Below are 16830 nucleotides of genomic sequence, written 5' to 3'. Positions count from 1 at the left end.
CATTATGAGGGCTAGAGAAGGCATGAGGGTTTTTTAAAAATGAAAAATCTAATGACAATTCCCCCCCAACGGCCATCCTGAGGTTCGCAGAGGCTTGCGGCCTCTGCAGGGCTCAGAAGAACCTCCAGAGGTATAGAGACATGCCCCCCCTCGCATTCACAGATAACAGAATTCATAGATATGGGAATACCTGCCATATTTACCATTTTGCCCCCTCTAGCTCCGCTACTGTCCAGAACCCCTATGAGTTTAAATGTCTAAAGCCCTGCTTTAGCAAGGCTATACACACTTATCTAGGAGTAAGTCCCACTGAACTCAATGGGCCTTACTTCTAAGTAGTATTTTGCTGAATGTCTTGGAACCTGGGGCAGTTTTTGGATGGCTCACACAGGATGCTGCTTGCCCCTTCACATTAGCTCCTCAGCAGCACCTGCCATACTTACCTATTTGACCCCCCCTCTAGCTAAACAACTGGTTCTGGACACTCTTTGAAGGATCTCTGTTACTGTAGATTCCTTAAACTGTATTTAAAACAGCATAATGAATATTGATGAGAACTATGAAACCCCCCCCCCCCATGCCACAATCCCATTCAGAATTAATATTTAAGTTATTAAATGTGTAGGTTCCGCTAATAGGAATTTGGGGAACTTGCGTTTTTTCATGCTAGCGTTCCTTCCCAAGAAACCAAATATTAACTACTCTCAAAACCCAGTCGAAGGGAAGAAGCAGGAGAACCCATCAGAGCCCTTCCCCACTATGCACTGAACTGCCAAGTAACAACTTTCTCTCGAGGGGATTTAAGTAATGAATTCCTGCTTTAATTGAAGCTGTTGCCGTTACTGCCGACGTGTGTGCGCTCCAAATGGGCCTCCCTTCCTCCCCCTCCCTCTCTAGGTGAAGCTGTGGAGGAAAGCTTTTAAATCAGTCAGTGAGCATAATGAACTTCAATTTCCCTTCAACAAGGGCAAAATTACAAACGTGCACTTCACTTCCAGACAATTAATTAATTTGTTTACACGACTTCTTTGCTTTGTTTTACTTTCATTGGGTTTTGTTTTTCTCTCCGCTCCTCCAGGCATCCTAAATCTCCAAGGAGTAGGATCAGCTTTCAGTGTTTCCTCTTTCTCGGAGGCACACTGATGCAGGTTTTCAAGAAGTGGGATTAACCTGAGGCCCACCAAGAGTCCATAGCCAGGAATGGGAGATGTTGGGAGAGTTCGTTCTTGGATTTCATTCAAGCGACGAGAAACAGGAACCTCCAAAGAAGCCGAATCTGGTGGTGGATGTCTCTAGCCAGTGGCTCAAAACTTTGAGTGGGCAATAGTCCACAACTATTAACCACCTCATTATCATTGGACACTTGCTTAGTGATGACCCCTGGCATGTAATTAGCCCTGGCACAGTCTCATGCTGCTATTAATTGGAAGGATCACTGAACCTTTGAAAGTACCCAATATCAGATAAGATGCACATTCTATTAATTGGATGATTGCTTTCAGCTGACCAAAATAGGCAGCGTATTTAATGAGTACCATATCCTTCAAGTTTTACTCACTCATCATCCAGTCGCTAGGCAGTCTACTATTTAAGCAACACAAGGCGACCTACAGTTACAAACATAAGAAGAGCCCTGCTGGATCAGGCCAAGCCTTCAATCAGGAAAGGCCCGTGACAGGATTGTGAGAGGGCTGGAGACCATGTTTTGTGAGGAAAGGTTGAAGGAATTGGTCATGCTTTGTTTGGAGAAGAAATGGTTGACATGTTAACTACCTGCAAATATCTAAGGAGCTGTCATGTGGAAGATGGAATGGATTTGCTCCATTGCTCCAGAGGGAAGGACCAGGACAAATGGCTCTAATTTACAACATTGGCGGTTTCAACTACACATTAGGAAGAATGTCCTGACAAGAATGGTTCAGCAGTGGAACAGTCTGCCTTGGAAGATGGCAGACTCTCCACTGTTTTTAAGCAGAACTTGGATAGTCATGTATCAGGGATGTTATCACTGTGGGCTACCTGCAATGACTGCATGAACTCCTTTGCTGGCTGCGCACCAGTTCCTCAGCATTTCTGGATGCATGGTGATGCATCACCTGACTTCTGGGAACATTGAGCTTCAAGCTGAGCAGATCTTGGCTTTAGTGTAGTTTGAGCTGAGTGGCCATGCAGCTTAAAGGAGAAAGTGAGTAGGATCATTCCATCTCTCTCCTCCTCCTTCTCCTCCTCCTCTGGTGCTTTATAGCAGCAGTCTCCAATGTGGAGATCGCTGTGCGCCAGCAGTCTTCCCTGGTGCAGATGGCATGAAGGTTCCTCCAGGGAGCCTTTGCAAAGCACCTCATTGCACCCCCAGTCTTCATGCCGGCCTCTGTGACTGCCCGGAAATCTGAGCGCAAAGCCTGTTGGGGCATCAGAAGCCAAAAGCAGCTGGCTGGCATGAAGACTGGGGGCACATGGAGGTGCTTTGCAGAGGGACGGGTAAGCGCTGTTCACGTGGAGAGGGCTTAGGCAGGGCACCTGTTCAGGCCCACGGCCTGCTTTAGAGAGCCAGTCCCTTCACACAGGCTCCCTGTTGTTTTCATGGCTTTTGTAAGAACATAAGAAGAAGCCCCGCTGGATCAGGCCAAAGGCCCATCAAGTCCAGCTTCCTGTATCTCACAGTGGACCACCAAAGGCTTCAGGGAGCACACAAGACAACAGACACAACCTGTGTCCTGGTGCCCTCCCCTGCATCTGGCAATCAGAGGCAGCCTCCCTCTAAAACAAAGAGCTTGTACAAACCTACTATGACTTGTAACCCGTAATGAACTTTTCCTCCAGAAATTTGTCCAATTCCCTCTTAAAGGCATCCAGGCAAGATGCCATCACTACTTCCTGTGGCAAAGAGTTCCACAGACTAATTACATGCTGGGTAAAGAAATATTTTCTTTTGTCTGTCCTAACTCTCCCAACACTCAACTTTAGTGAATGTTCGCTGGTTCTGGTATTACGTGAGAGGGAAAAGAGTGTCTCCCTATCCGCTCTGTCCAGCCCCTGGATAATTTTGTATGTCTCAATCATGTCCCCCCTCAGGCGCCTCTTTTCTAGGCTGAAGAGGCCCAAACGTTGTAGCCTTTCCTGATAAGGAAAGTGCCCCAGCCCAGTAATCATTCTGGTTGCTTTCTTTTGCACCTTTTCCATTTCTACTATATCCTTTTTGAGATGTGGCGACCAGAACTGGACACAATACTCCAGGTGTGGCCTTACCAACAATTTGTGCAAAGCCTTTTATTTATTTATTTATTTATTTATTTATTTACTTACTTACTTACTTACTTACTTACTTACTTACTTATTAGCCTTTTTTAATGATCCCCAGGATGGAATTCACCTTTCTTCTTCTTCTTTGAACAGACAAGAGAAACTCTGCCTGCTATCTCCCCAGTAACTGCTGATGCAGGCACCCTGTTTTATTGTTGTTGTTGTTTGTTTGTTTTATTTAAAGCCAGCCATCCTGCCTGTTTTTGACTGGAAGCCAGCCAAAATTGCAGCCTAACTGACTGAGGCAATTCTGCCTGCTGCCTCCCCAGCAATTGCTGACACAGGCACCCTAGCAGCCACGATTGCAGCAAATCAGCTCCTAGCTGCTTCCTTGTGTATTGTAATGTGTGTGTGCTGCTTAATGTTCTAGCTGTGCTAAAATTGTGGATGAATGGCCCATCACATTCATTTGAATCCATAGACAAAGCAAAACACGGTACTCTCTCTCTCTCTCTCTCTCTCTCTCTCTCTCACCCCCTCTTATTGAATCAAGTATGGACAGAATAGATCTGGACTTAAATGTTTCAAGTCAGTTGGTCTAGGACTTTTTATAATGCTATTTCTCATTTTGATGGTTTTTTGGTGGTTGAACATTAAACATTTGTGACTGCACTGGAGCATGGTTGGGGGGAAAATCTGCATTGAACAAAACAAAACAAAAACTTCCTGAATGCATAAGCTATGTAGATTTGCATACATTTTCTTAATTGCTGTAGTCCTTTCTGTATTTTGGAATTTTGTGTGTGTGTATGCATGTTTTTGTTTTTGTTTTTAAAGAATTGAGATGTACATGCATGGTCAGAGGAGACAGATGCCTTAAAAACATAACAATGCTTGTCCATGAGTTCAAGAACCATGCTTGGCTAGAACCAAAGGTTCCATATCAGACTCAAGGTTCCAAAGGCCTTTTTTCTTTCTTATTTTTCTTACACTGATCAAAAGTGACCAAATTGACTCTATGCACTGATGGCAAAAACCACCTCTCCATCCCTCCACCCAACCAATAATGCTCGGAGGGCAGCTGACATGGGCTACATTGTTGTGTACACTGCCTACATTGCAGTGTAGGCAATGTCTGACTTTTCACAAAACTTACTTATCAGCATAGAAATCACAAACTTATATGCATTACTTTCCATTTTGAGTTCAGTGGCCAAACCTGTGATGTACACCTCACCACACTCACCAGTGCTTGGTCCACCATCACCATTATATAAAAAGACCAACAGTTTGACTTATGATGAGTCCAATTGTTTGTCCATCACTATGAGTCAGTCCTGTTCATTGAGATTGGTTGAGACTCTCTATGGTCTCAGGCAGACATCTCTTCCAGTCTGGCTGCCTTGAGATCCTTTAACTGGAAAGACCTGAGAATAAACCTGAGATCATCTGCCTGCAAAGCATATACTCTTCTACTGAGTTAATGGTTCCTTGAAAAATAGTTAGGTGGCAGTGTACAGACTACTAAATCTGTTGGGACAAAAAATAAAATAAAAGCAATATCAAAAGTATCCCAAATTGTCCTGGAATAAACAGATCTTCTTTCAAGAAAGTATTTTCAGGATCACCAGGCATGAAAATCCTGGTTTTTGTAGTATCTCAAATCTCAGCAAATCCCCCACCCCACTGGAAAAGGAACTTTAACAGAGAATTAATTACTTCGCTCAGCATCTTGGAAAATGCTGACTTTGTATAGCAGGGAGAACACCAACCCACCCCTTGCCCAGTTTCACAAGCAGCTCTCTCTCTCTCTCTCTCTCTCTCTCTCTCTCTCTCTCTCTCTCTCGCTCTCTTTTCCAGCTAAATTGAACCCAAGCAAAATGGAGAAGTAACATTCTTTCACCTGTCGTGAGAATGGATGATGGCCAGATCCCAAAGGATCTCCTCTATGGAGAACTTGTGCAAGGAAAGCGCCCTACAGGTAGACCACAGCTGCGATACAAGGACATCTGCAAGAGGGATCTGAAGGCCTTAGGAGTGGACCTCAACAAGTGGGAAACCCTGGCCTCTGAGTGGCCCGCTTGGAGGCAGGCTGTGCAGCATGGCCTTTCCCAGTTTGAAGAGACACTTGGCCAACAGTCTGAGGCTAAGAGGCAAAGAAGGAAGGCCCATAGCCAGGGAGACACACCAGGGACAGACTACATTTGCTCCCAGTGTGGAAGGGATTGTCACTCCCAAATTGGTCTTTTCAACCACACTAGACGCTGTTCCAGAACCACCTTTCAGAGCGCGATACCATAGTCTTTCGAGACTGAAGGTTGCCAACAATGGTTTGCAAGCTAAGAACTACAGAAATCAGAACCAGGAAAGGCTTGTACTGATACAGACAATACAGCGTGGGCTTCTTAAGCTAGCTAACCAAGTATGTTTGGACAGGAATGGTGGTCACAGAACTCAAAAGAAGAATTTTAAATGTAACTTTAAAAAGTCTAAGTAACTGCATATTATTTTCATACAAAGACTGGCATAGCTCTGAGAAAGCTTTGTAGGGGGTGTGCCTAGGCCAGGACAGGGGCATAAGAACTTCTGGAAGTTGCCCAAAAATCGCTCCAGGGGCCATTCTGACTCTCAGACTCTCTGAGACTCAGAAGGGTTCCACGTTCAAAGCACAGGTGGGCTCTGAAAATTGCTGATTTTGTTATCCATGATTTTCAGTATCTGCAGGGGGTTCGGAAACAGAACCCCAATGGATGAAGAGGTTCCACCTTTATACACCGTTTTAAGACACAAAAAAAACTTGCAAATATATATTTTTTCCTCCTTCAGAATGCTCTTAATTGATTATTTCCCTTTTCTCATCATACCTTGGGCGTCCGAGTGAGCACATCAAAGGCATTGTGATCGAGACCAGGAGAAGCCAGCAGCACTCATCAAAATCCCATTTAACACTACAGGGCAGTGACAAGATGGGCCAGATCTTGTTCTGCTTATCATGATGTAAATCTGGGCTAGGATTCCTTACTGTGATGGAACAGAAATGCCATCATATTTTGAACGTTTATGTTTGACAATGAAGGCACATCCAGCGAATTGTAAAGGGAGCTCACAATTCACTTACAGTTTAAAGTGAATAGGAACTAGGCTTGTACAGTTTTATGCCAAAGGCAGCCTTGTAAAAGAGCTTCTTTAGAAAGCCCCAGAAATCTCTTTACCTTCAGGGTAAGACGGGGAAAAAATTTCCTCCTACTGATTCTTAAAAAAAAAAAAAAAAAAAAAGTGGGGGGTTGTTCTTCCTAGCCAAAATTACTATAAGGATGGGAGAAAACAGAATGTTGCAGAATGGGATGGGGAACTCCTTTGCTTTGCAACTAAAGGCTTTCTTCTAATTACATGAATTGGAAGGACCCTGTATCAGTTGCATGTAGAGTGGTAAAATGTCGCAGGTAGTACTATATACAACAAGTATAGGGTATTTGCATGCTCTTACCAGGCAGCATTGTTGGAGGCAAAGGGGAACTAGGTAAGCACAGAGTGGGTGAGGTGCAGGCTAAACAGAGCCACATTTGGGCCCACTGATATCACTGTCCCATATCCTCCACAGGGTGCTGCTGTCCATCAGCAGACACCTACGAATTCAGCCCCAATCCCAAGGGCCATAGCTCAGTGGGAGAGCACAAAATTTGCACACACACATTTGTGTGTGTGTGTGTGTGTGTGTGTGTGCGCGCGCGCCAGCGAGTGCTATGACTTTTCACATCACATGTGAAAAATGTCTAAGGCTGAACTTGAATGAATCCCGTCGTCCCTCAATTTCATTTCTGATGGGTCTCCAGGGCCACCCAGAGCCACTGGCAACCACCACCACCACCACCCTGCAATCCAAATTGACATGTTCCATCTTCTGGAGGTAACACTAAAGGATGCTTTTCAAAAGGAGGCACTTGCGTCAATCCCCCAGGCTGTATAGCATGTCCCTAAAACTTTGTTCCTGAAGTGTAAATTGCTGGCAGGCTCTTTGCCCGGCTGGGATGGAAATGAGGCATGAGCCTTTACTTCTGAGCTTGCTCTTAATGACTTAATTGCTCTGCAGAAGACAGAAGCTTCATGCAGCCTAGCACAAAAGCAGCAGTTGCCAAGAGAGGCAAAATCGCTGGGGCTTTGCTGGCGGAGACATCAATGTTATCTGAGTGTCCATTCCTCCACAGGAACATTTCAGCTGAAAGGCTAAGCACAAATAGCAGGAGCTTGGAATACTTATCTGCATCCTGCACTTACTAGAAATTGCTCCTCTCACTGTACAAAATAAAAAAATAGATCTTTTTTCCCCTACCTTTAATCAACCCTGTGCAGCGCACACACACAAACCCCTTGCAGCTGTCTCAAAAGCGACGGCATGTTGGCTGCCGTCGATTCTGCCGAAACCGCCGAGCGACTCCATAATGCACAATTACCTCTTTACACATTGCAAAATAGTCCTGCACAGGGTGAGCTAGCAGCCAAACCGGGCTTCATATTGTTCCTTTCATCTTCCAGGTAGCTGAAAGTGCTTTTACAAAGCAGTTAATTAGTGGCTGGCTGGGGTAGCAGCTGCACCAGGCAACAAACGGCAGCCTTGGCAGTCTTGGGAACAGCTTGGCCCCCGCCTCAAGTCAGGAGGCAAAGTGCGCGAGAATTCAAGAGGCGGGTTTTTGCCTTGCACCTTCACGAACGTGAGTGGGGGCAAGAAATTTCACACGAGAAAACTGGCAAAAGGGAGCGTTTGAGAAGGTTTCTCCCCAGATACTGGCTGTGCGCCTTGCAAATCAAACATTGCCACAAATGGGACTGTCACATATTTTAAGGCAGTAGCACGACAGGTGTGAGGTCAAGAACTAGTTTGTGGGATCTGAGATGGAGCTCTTGTCAACAGCATTAGAACGTTGACGCACAGGCCACCCAAACACTGAAATCCAGCCCCCAAAATCAAAATCCACAGAAAATGTACACATCACATCTAGAATAACAGAACTTTGGCTTTTTAAATTGTCATATACACATTTAAAACCTGGGAATATGAACGAGAACGTCTATGTAAGACCAAAATTAAGGAATTTGAGCGAGTTGCTCTCGCCAACTTCTCTACTCATTAAAGTTTATAGACACTGAAGGGATGGAACGGGGTGTAGAGAGCCAGTCAGTCACTGCCCTAGCAATGACGTTAATGTCCCATCACAAATATGTCTGAATACAAATATGTTGTACAAATCAATGGTAAGGACACACCTGGAGTATTGTGTCCAGTTCTGGTCGCCACATCTCAAAAAGGATATAGTGGAGATGGAAAAGGTGCAAAAGAGAGCAACCAAAATGATTACTGGGCTGGGGAACCTCCCTTATGAGGAAAGACTTCAGCGTTTGGGCCTGTTCAGTCTAGAAATGAGGCACCTGAGGGGAGACATGACTGAGACATACAAAATCATGCAGGGGATGGACAGAGTAGATAGAGAGACGCTCTTTTCCCTCTCACAAAACACCAGAATCAGGGGACACCCACTAAAGCTGAGTGTTGGGAGAGTTAGGACAAACAGAAGAAAATATTTCTTTACCCAGCAAGTAATTAGTTTGTGGAACTCTTTGCCACAAGAAGTAGTGATGGCATCTTGCCTGGATGCCTTTAAGAGGGGATTGAACAAATTTCTGCAGGAAAAGTTCATTATGGGTTACAAGTCATAGTAGGTGTGTGCAAGCTCTTGGTTTTAGAGGCAAGCTGCCTCTGATTGCCAGATGCAGGGGAGGGCACCAGGATGCAGGTTGTGCCTGTTGTCTTGTGTGCTCCCTGGGGCATTTGGTGGTCCACTGTGAGATACAGGAAGCTGGACTAGATGGGCCTTTGGCCTGATCCAACAGGGATCATCTTATGTTCATAACCTTCACTTTGGGCTCAGGGATGTGGTAAAGGAAGTATCCCTGTTCAAAGGCTGTTTACACACCTTGAAATAACAGATGTTGGGAACAACTGTGTAGACAGCCTGCTGCTTTGGTGCTCTGCTGTTTTACACTTTCATTATCTGGTGATTCCAGAACCTGACAGCAACTGTTACCCTGCACATGCCCGATCTTGGAAGCTAAGAAGGGTCAGGCCTGGTTAGTACTTGGATGGGAGACCGCCTGGGTATAGGCTTATACCATAGTCTTTCAAGACTGAAGGTTGCCAACCATTTATCTGGTGATTGCTGTGGGTTGTTTTAATTATTTGCTTTATACATTTTATATTTTTGTAAGTTGCTTTGGGTGCCTATCTGGGAGAAAAAAAAAATGTGAACGACAAATAAAACTGGCCACTGTGAGTCAATTTATTGTATACACGTTCCATCTTTTCCCATGATGCAACACAGGACTGTATACATCAAGTTCCCAGGTAGTCTCCCATCCAAATGCTATCCACACCCTGGCCTACATGCACTGCAACAGGCTAACCCAAACATGAGATGAACATCTAATCTCAGTGAATACTTCCATAGTCATTATCACCATCCATGGTCTCAGCAGCACACGATATTCCATCCTCCTCCTACCTCCTCACCAGTACTTCTCTCAAACATCAGCAACATCTAACGAACCACTCTAGAGAAAGTAGTGATGGCAAGGCACTGCCCCAGAACTGTTGTTCCTTCCAATAAGTTCTCATCCCAAATGGAAAGGTCTTCTTAAGGCAAAAAAGTACAACAGTGCAACCCATGACTAATGGCTCTTACCCGGGGAGTGGTCTCACCAGGTGGAATTGAACTGGCCTCCAAGCCCACACACCAACCCTATCAACCAAGAATAGCCCTTCCCCCTCCCACTCACCCACCTACCAATATAGGAAGAAGAGGTAGACTCTCAAGAGAAAGGGGCCAGGTGCCCTTGCCCTCGGCACCTGCAATGAGGCAAGCAACCTGTTTTTTGACCTCACTTGAACCATCTTCCTCCTAATGCAGCCTGTTAATCTAACCCTCTGCTTTCACGTTTCCGCTCTCTGGAACTCTCCTATCAGTTTGCCATCTCCTCCTGTTCTCAGTTTCGCATCTGCACCTTATAACTTGGTTGCCATACTCCATGCTGCCTGGCATGCTTCTCCCTTCCATTTCTGAGCATGTCTCAATTTATGCTGGACTTGCTAAGTCAGTTGGCCTGCAAATGACATGAGAGTTGAGATGATAGATAGATAGATAGATAGATAGAGAGAGAGAGAGAGAGAGAGAGAGAGAGAGAGAGAGAGAGAGACCTGTCACCTATGAGCTAGTCTTGCAGCTGTTGGCATAATGTTTCTCCTGGGGAAGCAGTGAAGTGCTAACCCTTTGCTGTAACTTTTGCACTGCTTGTCGCCATCAATTCCCTTCCTAGGCTGTCTGTAGGCTGAAAGACAGAGGGAGATAATGCTGCTGCAATGATGTTTTCTCTATGTCCAGATCCCCAGCACCTTTCATTAGTGAACTCTCTCTCTCTCTCTCTCTCTCTCTCTCTCTCTCTCCCTCTCCCATGATATGTTTCTTGGATACTGTGCCCGGTCCATGCGCACAATGAAGCAAGCAGCACATTTCAAAATGCATCGTTCATCCATTTCAAAGTCTTAGAGAGGGTAACAACAGGATTCCAATAAACATCAAAAACAAATGCAGAACAATTTCAATACCATCTTCATTTATTCTCTGATAAAATGTTGTTATAATGCTGACAATAGATACCCCAGGTTAGGTTTTGCTGAGTCTCCATGGGACAGCTCTTTTGCTATTAAGAGCATGTTCTGATCAGTCCCAAAAATCTGGATGAGATGTAAAGGAAGAGGCATGTTCCAAGGGTCAAGCACTGGAGACCCTGGGATCAAATCCTGTTTCCTGTTGGGGCCCACCTGCACCTGAACTCAAATTCCACTCCTTTGAAAAGAAGAAGCAAAATTCATCTATGGTCACCAGTACACAATGGAACCTGGGGGTGATTAACACACCTTAAGGGACAGATAAAGGTTACCCTACAGATGACAATCCACTTGAGGAGGCTGCATTACCAAAGAACCCAGCACCTGCTGACAGAACCACTGCCTCATTTCCATACCTTTCCTCATCATCTCCAAGATCTAAAGAGCAGAAGAACAATGGTTCCATTCTGAAATGCAACACCCATTCAACATCTTTTCTTCCTCAGCCCTTCTCAACAGGACGCGAACACTAGTCCATGCTCCAGATCAGACCCATACTGAGATCTAGGAGGATGGATACCAGCTGGGTCCCCTATAAAACCATTCAGTCATTGTCTGATTATTGCTGATGTAACAGCTGTGTTGGGAAGCAACTTGTCTAGTTGGCAAACACAAAGAGGACAGTGTTCGTGTTGCTTGGATCCTGTTGGATCACTCCCTGGCAAGCCCAGGCCTCCTTGACCAGTACTTATTCCTGCACTTGAGTCCTCCTACACTGCTTGAGGTTTGTGAAAACAGACATCCTCTAAGGGCCCAATCTGAGTGGTGTCAGAGAGAAATGAAATGACTTCTGAAGACTTCAACAGAGGTGACCCAAGTCCTGGATTAAAGTATCCTTCTTATCCCCACACCAGAATGCTGATAGTCACCATACGCAAAGGCAAGACAACTTCTTACTGGGCAACAGTATCAACACAGCAAGAACATGGTGTGGAAAAGTCATTGTGGAGAGATTTTCTCTAATACAAGTAGTTATAAAGACTACTATTTAAAAGACACACACTCACACACACACACACACACACACACACACACACACACACACACCCCCAAATGAAATAAGGCCATGGTTGAAGGATGAAAATGAACTACCAGGTGACCAAGACCTCATCTCCAAGCCCACCTAGGGAGAGCAATTTGGTTTCAGTTTCTCCTGACACCCAGGTAGGGTCAGTAGAGATAATTGAAAGGTGACAGCCAATATGTAGTTATGGGGCATGTGAGGAGAATGGTGTTGCTGAATTTCGAGTGCTCCTTGTCGGTGGAAAATATGCTGTCAAGCCAGTATTCCAGAGTAGCTGTCATAAGTAATGATAGAGGGAAGGGAAAGGAAAGTAGTTTAGGAAAGATACAGGAAAACGACATTACGAAGGGGCTGTAGACAGAGGCAGGCCAAGAGGATCCACAGCCCAAAATGACATGGATCCACCACCCCACCACCACATATCTCACCCTTCATTTTAGTCGTGCTTGAGGCAGTCCTGTAATTTGGACCTTCCTTTTTTGTTCTTTTTTCATCGCTGCAGCCGCCACCGCCTCCTCCTACTAGGTTGTCTAAATAAGTAGCTGGGCAGCCATGGAATGGAGGGAGTGGGGAGTACAGCACAAGGACCCCAGAATCCAGAGCACCTTCCTCTCATTTCCATTGCCTACTTACATCTATCACCGCCAGCTTGTTCTCACCCAGTCATGTTTAAACACACAGGCTGAATGGAGCAGAGCATGCTGGGAGCAGGGTTCTACTCCCAGCATGTTCTGCCCAGTCTCTTGTGTTTGAAGATACAGCTAGACAGGAACAAGCAGGAAGCAGTGGAGATATAGGGAGGTGCTCCAGTTCGGTCCAGGCCTCCTTCTTGCCACAGCTAGGCAGACAAGAAGGAGGTGGCAAGAGGTGATCCTGTTTGATTGCTTATGGAATGAGAACAATCAGGATTGCTGCAGTGCCCTGCCATCTTTGCCTCTAGCATTGGTGCTGCAGTTGGTCAAGGCAACAGCAGTGGAGGAAGAGGTTGGTTGCCACAATTCCTACCCTCTTTTCACTCACTCTCAACAAGGGAGAAGAGGACCAGAGTGTGGCATGGCTAGGTGGGTGGCATGCTGAAGGAGGGTCACAAGAAGATGTGGAGAGCGGAGCACCCCTCACCAGTTTGCTATCTTCTCTGGTACATCATTCAACATGGCTGCTATAGGCTGCCTCATGGTGGAGCCGGCCTTAGCTGTAGCTCACTGGGTGAGCATCTGCTCTGCAGCCAGTCCCAGGTTCAATCTCCAGCTTCTTGAGGAAGGGCAGGAAAAGATGTTTGTCTGAAACCTTGAAAGCTGCTGTCCATCAACGTATGCAACATTGAGAAGGACCAATGATCCAGCTCATCATAAGGTAGACTCCTATGCATGACTGTATGCAATCTCTGGGTTTCAGAGGTTGCCTGTTTCAACCTCTGGGTTTCAGAGGTGGCCTGAATGCCAAATGCAAGGGAGTGGTAACAGATTACAGGTATCTTGTTGTCTCGTGTAATCCCAGAGGCATCTGGTAGGCCACCGCGAGATACAGGAAGCTGGACTAGATGAAGCTTGGCCTGATCCAGCAAGACTCTTCCCATTCTCTTATGCATTCTGTCCAATGGGTGCGTGCAAGGCCCGAATTCTGCAATCCAATCAAACAACAACAAGTCTTAGTTCCCTGCTTGTCCTCTCCATCACCTAAAGACCCAGAACACAATCCAGTGCATGTCTACTCAGAAATATGTTCCACAAGGTTCCACGGAGCTTAGTCCCAGGAAAGTGTGAAGAGGATTTCAGCCTCAAATTGTGAAGCAGCTCTTCCCCCCTTCCTCCACTTGATATTGTTGTTAGTACGGGAAGCTGTTTACCAGGAGAACTGCTGACTCAGGAACGGAGGTGGCAGGGAAACTAAGGAGCATTAAGGAAATAAATCTTCCATCATTGAGAAGCTTTCTCTGCGGATGTTCTGCTCATGTCCCTCTTTCTGAAGCAATTTTCAATGCATTTAGGTGTTGGTAGTGTGGGCTGGAGTTACACTAATTATTGAACCTTTCTTCTTCTTCTCAGCTCTCCTCCGAGCTGGATAATGATCTAATGGGTCCTTCTCTGTTTTTTTCCTGTGTGTTTCCAGTGGAAAAAGATGCCGCTTGTTTTACATTTGTTTCTGCAACTTTGGCTAGATGGGAAGGCACGCTCCTGCTGTGACTCTGATCTCACGTCCTGTTTCACACTCGCTCCCTCAAGGCCGTCAGTTCCAGGAAGCAGACCAGATTTCAAAGCCGACAACTACAATTAGAAGAGGTATGTGCAGCAGCATACCAACAAGCTGTCTTTGTGAAGAGGAGCCTGTGAAGCCCAGACTCAATCAAACCACACTCTGTGAGGACATGGTTTTCTCCAGCATTGGTGGTTTGAGTTTCATTTAAGGGACCAGTGGGCAAGATTTGGAATAGCTGGCTATGGCTAGCAGATTGGACTAGATTGGCCTGATGGAGCAGGGCTCTTAGAACATAAGAACAGCCCCACTGGATAGGCCCATCTAGTCCAGCTTCCTGTATCTCACAGTGGCCTACCAAATACCTCAGGGAGCACACCAGATAACAAGAGACCTGCATCCTGGTGCCCTCCCCTGCATCTGGCATTCTGACATAGCCCATTTCTAAAATCAGGAGGTTGCACATACACATCATGGCTTGTAACCCGTCAAGGCTTTTTCTTCCAGAAATTGCTCGAATCCCCTTTTAAAGGCATCTAGGCCAGATGTCATCACCACCTCCTGTGGCTATGAGTTCCACAGACCAACCACATGCTGAGTAAAGAAATATTTTCTTTTGTCTGTCCTAACCCTCCCAACACTCAATTTTAGTGGATGTCCCCTGGTTCTGGCGTTATGTGAGAGTGTAAAGAGCATCTCTCTATCCACTCTTCTATGTTCTTAATGGAGGTGAGAAGGTCCTGTGGACTGGCATTCTCTCATTCCATTCACACAGGCACAGTTAATTCTCACATTCCTCTGATGGTTGAGGTCCCATGCGTGACCTGGCTGACTATTGTTGCCACTGTGCGCGCGTGCACACACACACATACACACACACACACACACACACAACTTCTAGCACATGCATGTGCAGTGAAAGTGACTGACCCTCATTACAACAACTGTGCATCTTTCTGGAAAGTACATCCAAAGAGAGCAAGAGTCAGGAGTATCTGTGCTGAGGGAAGGTGGCACCCTCCTGTCCTTAGTACATCTTGCCCTCTCCCTTTCCATCTGACCACAAGACAAATGCGTGGGGGTACAGGGCTGGAGGAAAAGGTCTTTACCCCCTTCACTGGCTTGCTTATTATACATTGCCAAGGCATTCCCACCACTACTGGGACAGTGAATGAGAGCCTCAATTTCTTTTTCAGCCACAACCCACTGCAGTGCTGATTTACAACATGAAACAGAATTCGAGCGATGGAAAAGACTTGCTAGATTACTTGGTTCTTCTTGTCTCGGATGTTCCTTCTGCTGAACTCTCAGTGTTTTGAACACAAACACTTGAACACAAAGTGTTTTGTGTTGTTCATTTTTAGAACAGAATCTTTGTTTTGGTCTCGGCAACCCTTCTGTCAGTCTTCTTCTAGAGTTTATGTCAACCCAAGCTGAAGTAAACTGCAAAATTGCTTCTGTGCATTTCTCCAAGATCAGGCACAGGGTGACATAGTTTTATTTCTTAGTGGGAGCAATGTGGGTGGCACAGACTAGTCTTAGGGTTGCATTAAACCGCTTGTTTCTACTCAAGTGAACATCTCAGACTCCAGGTGCTTTTGTGGCTCGTGGCTCAAGATTACTGTGATCAAGATTACCAAAACTGCAAGAAGCCACAGTGAGGCAATAGGATAGGGTAGAGTATAAAAGAAGCAAGCAGTGACTCATTGAGCCACTGCTCAGTGGCCCACTGAACTGAAATTTTGTTTGTGCCCTTATGCAATCAATTTGACACGAACACACAATTGTGCCCATCATTCCTAATAGAAAACAGCCACCCACCCGATACTTAATGGCCCCCGTGGATGTGATCTTTGTATTTCCTGGAAAGGGCAACACAGACATTGAAATGGGTTGATCATGAGTTCCTCCCACACTGGCCTAGATTTTCCCGTATTACACCCAGTCTCAACAATACAAATACCAATTATTTTATTGCGGGAATGAATACAAGGGAAGTTGAGGGATTTCCGAAGAAGGAGGAAATCATCAGAAGCGGTAAATCAGACCATTGGGCCCATCAAGGTCAGTATTGTCAACACAGACTAGCAGGACACCCCAGGGTTTCAGACAGGAATATTTTTCTGCAGTACTAGGAGATGCTAGGGAATGAAACTGTGACCTTCTGCATACAAAGCAGGTGCTCTACCATGGGGCCACAGCAATTCCCCAATCCTGCATGACACTGCAACTCAATATCACATGAATTATCTACTTCTCACAAGGCGAAAGTGTTGTTTAGAGTAGTCTTACTGGGGTGCCATGGAAAGGGTACATCCCACACTGGCTCCTATGCTAGAAAGGTAACATCAGAAAACGTCCTATGATTTATCATATCATGCAACATTTTTACAAGAAGAAAAAGTGTCACCCATGTATTTCATGGATGAGAGGGGTCCTGTACAGTGGGCCCTTCTTATCTGTGAGTTCAGAACCTACAGATTTGACTCAACATGGGTGCCAAACCATACCGGAGGGTCTCATATGATATCCCATACAAGACCAGAGGTGTCGGCTGTGTCAGCTTTCCACAGATTTAATTATCCACTGAAATCCATATCCGCAAGGTCTGCAGATATGAAGGCCCCACTGTATTCACAAGTTGATTTCCATAATA

General features: G+C 45.6%; 1 protein-coding gene across 13 annotated transcripts in view; it reads right to left on the bottom strand.

The window, feature by feature from the left end:
• Window positions 1–16830, bottom strand: part of NRXN3 (neurexin 3) — a 1424661-nt gene that overhangs the window by 353953 nt on the left and 1053878 nt on the right. The gene's annotated exons all lie outside the window — the stretch shown is intronic.

The sequence above is a fragment of the Tiliqua scincoides genome, chromosome 1, assembly GCF_035046505.1.
Source record: "Tiliqua scincoides isolate rTilSci1 chromosome 1, rTilSci1.hap2, whole genome shotgun sequence".
NCBI classification, from domain to species: domain Eukaryota; kingdom Metazoa; phylum Chordata; class Lepidosauria; order Squamata; family Scincidae; genus Tiliqua; species Tiliqua scincoides.
The sequence above is the reverse complement of the archived record's forward strand: the minus strand, read 5'-3'. Positions and strand labels throughout refer to the sequence as shown.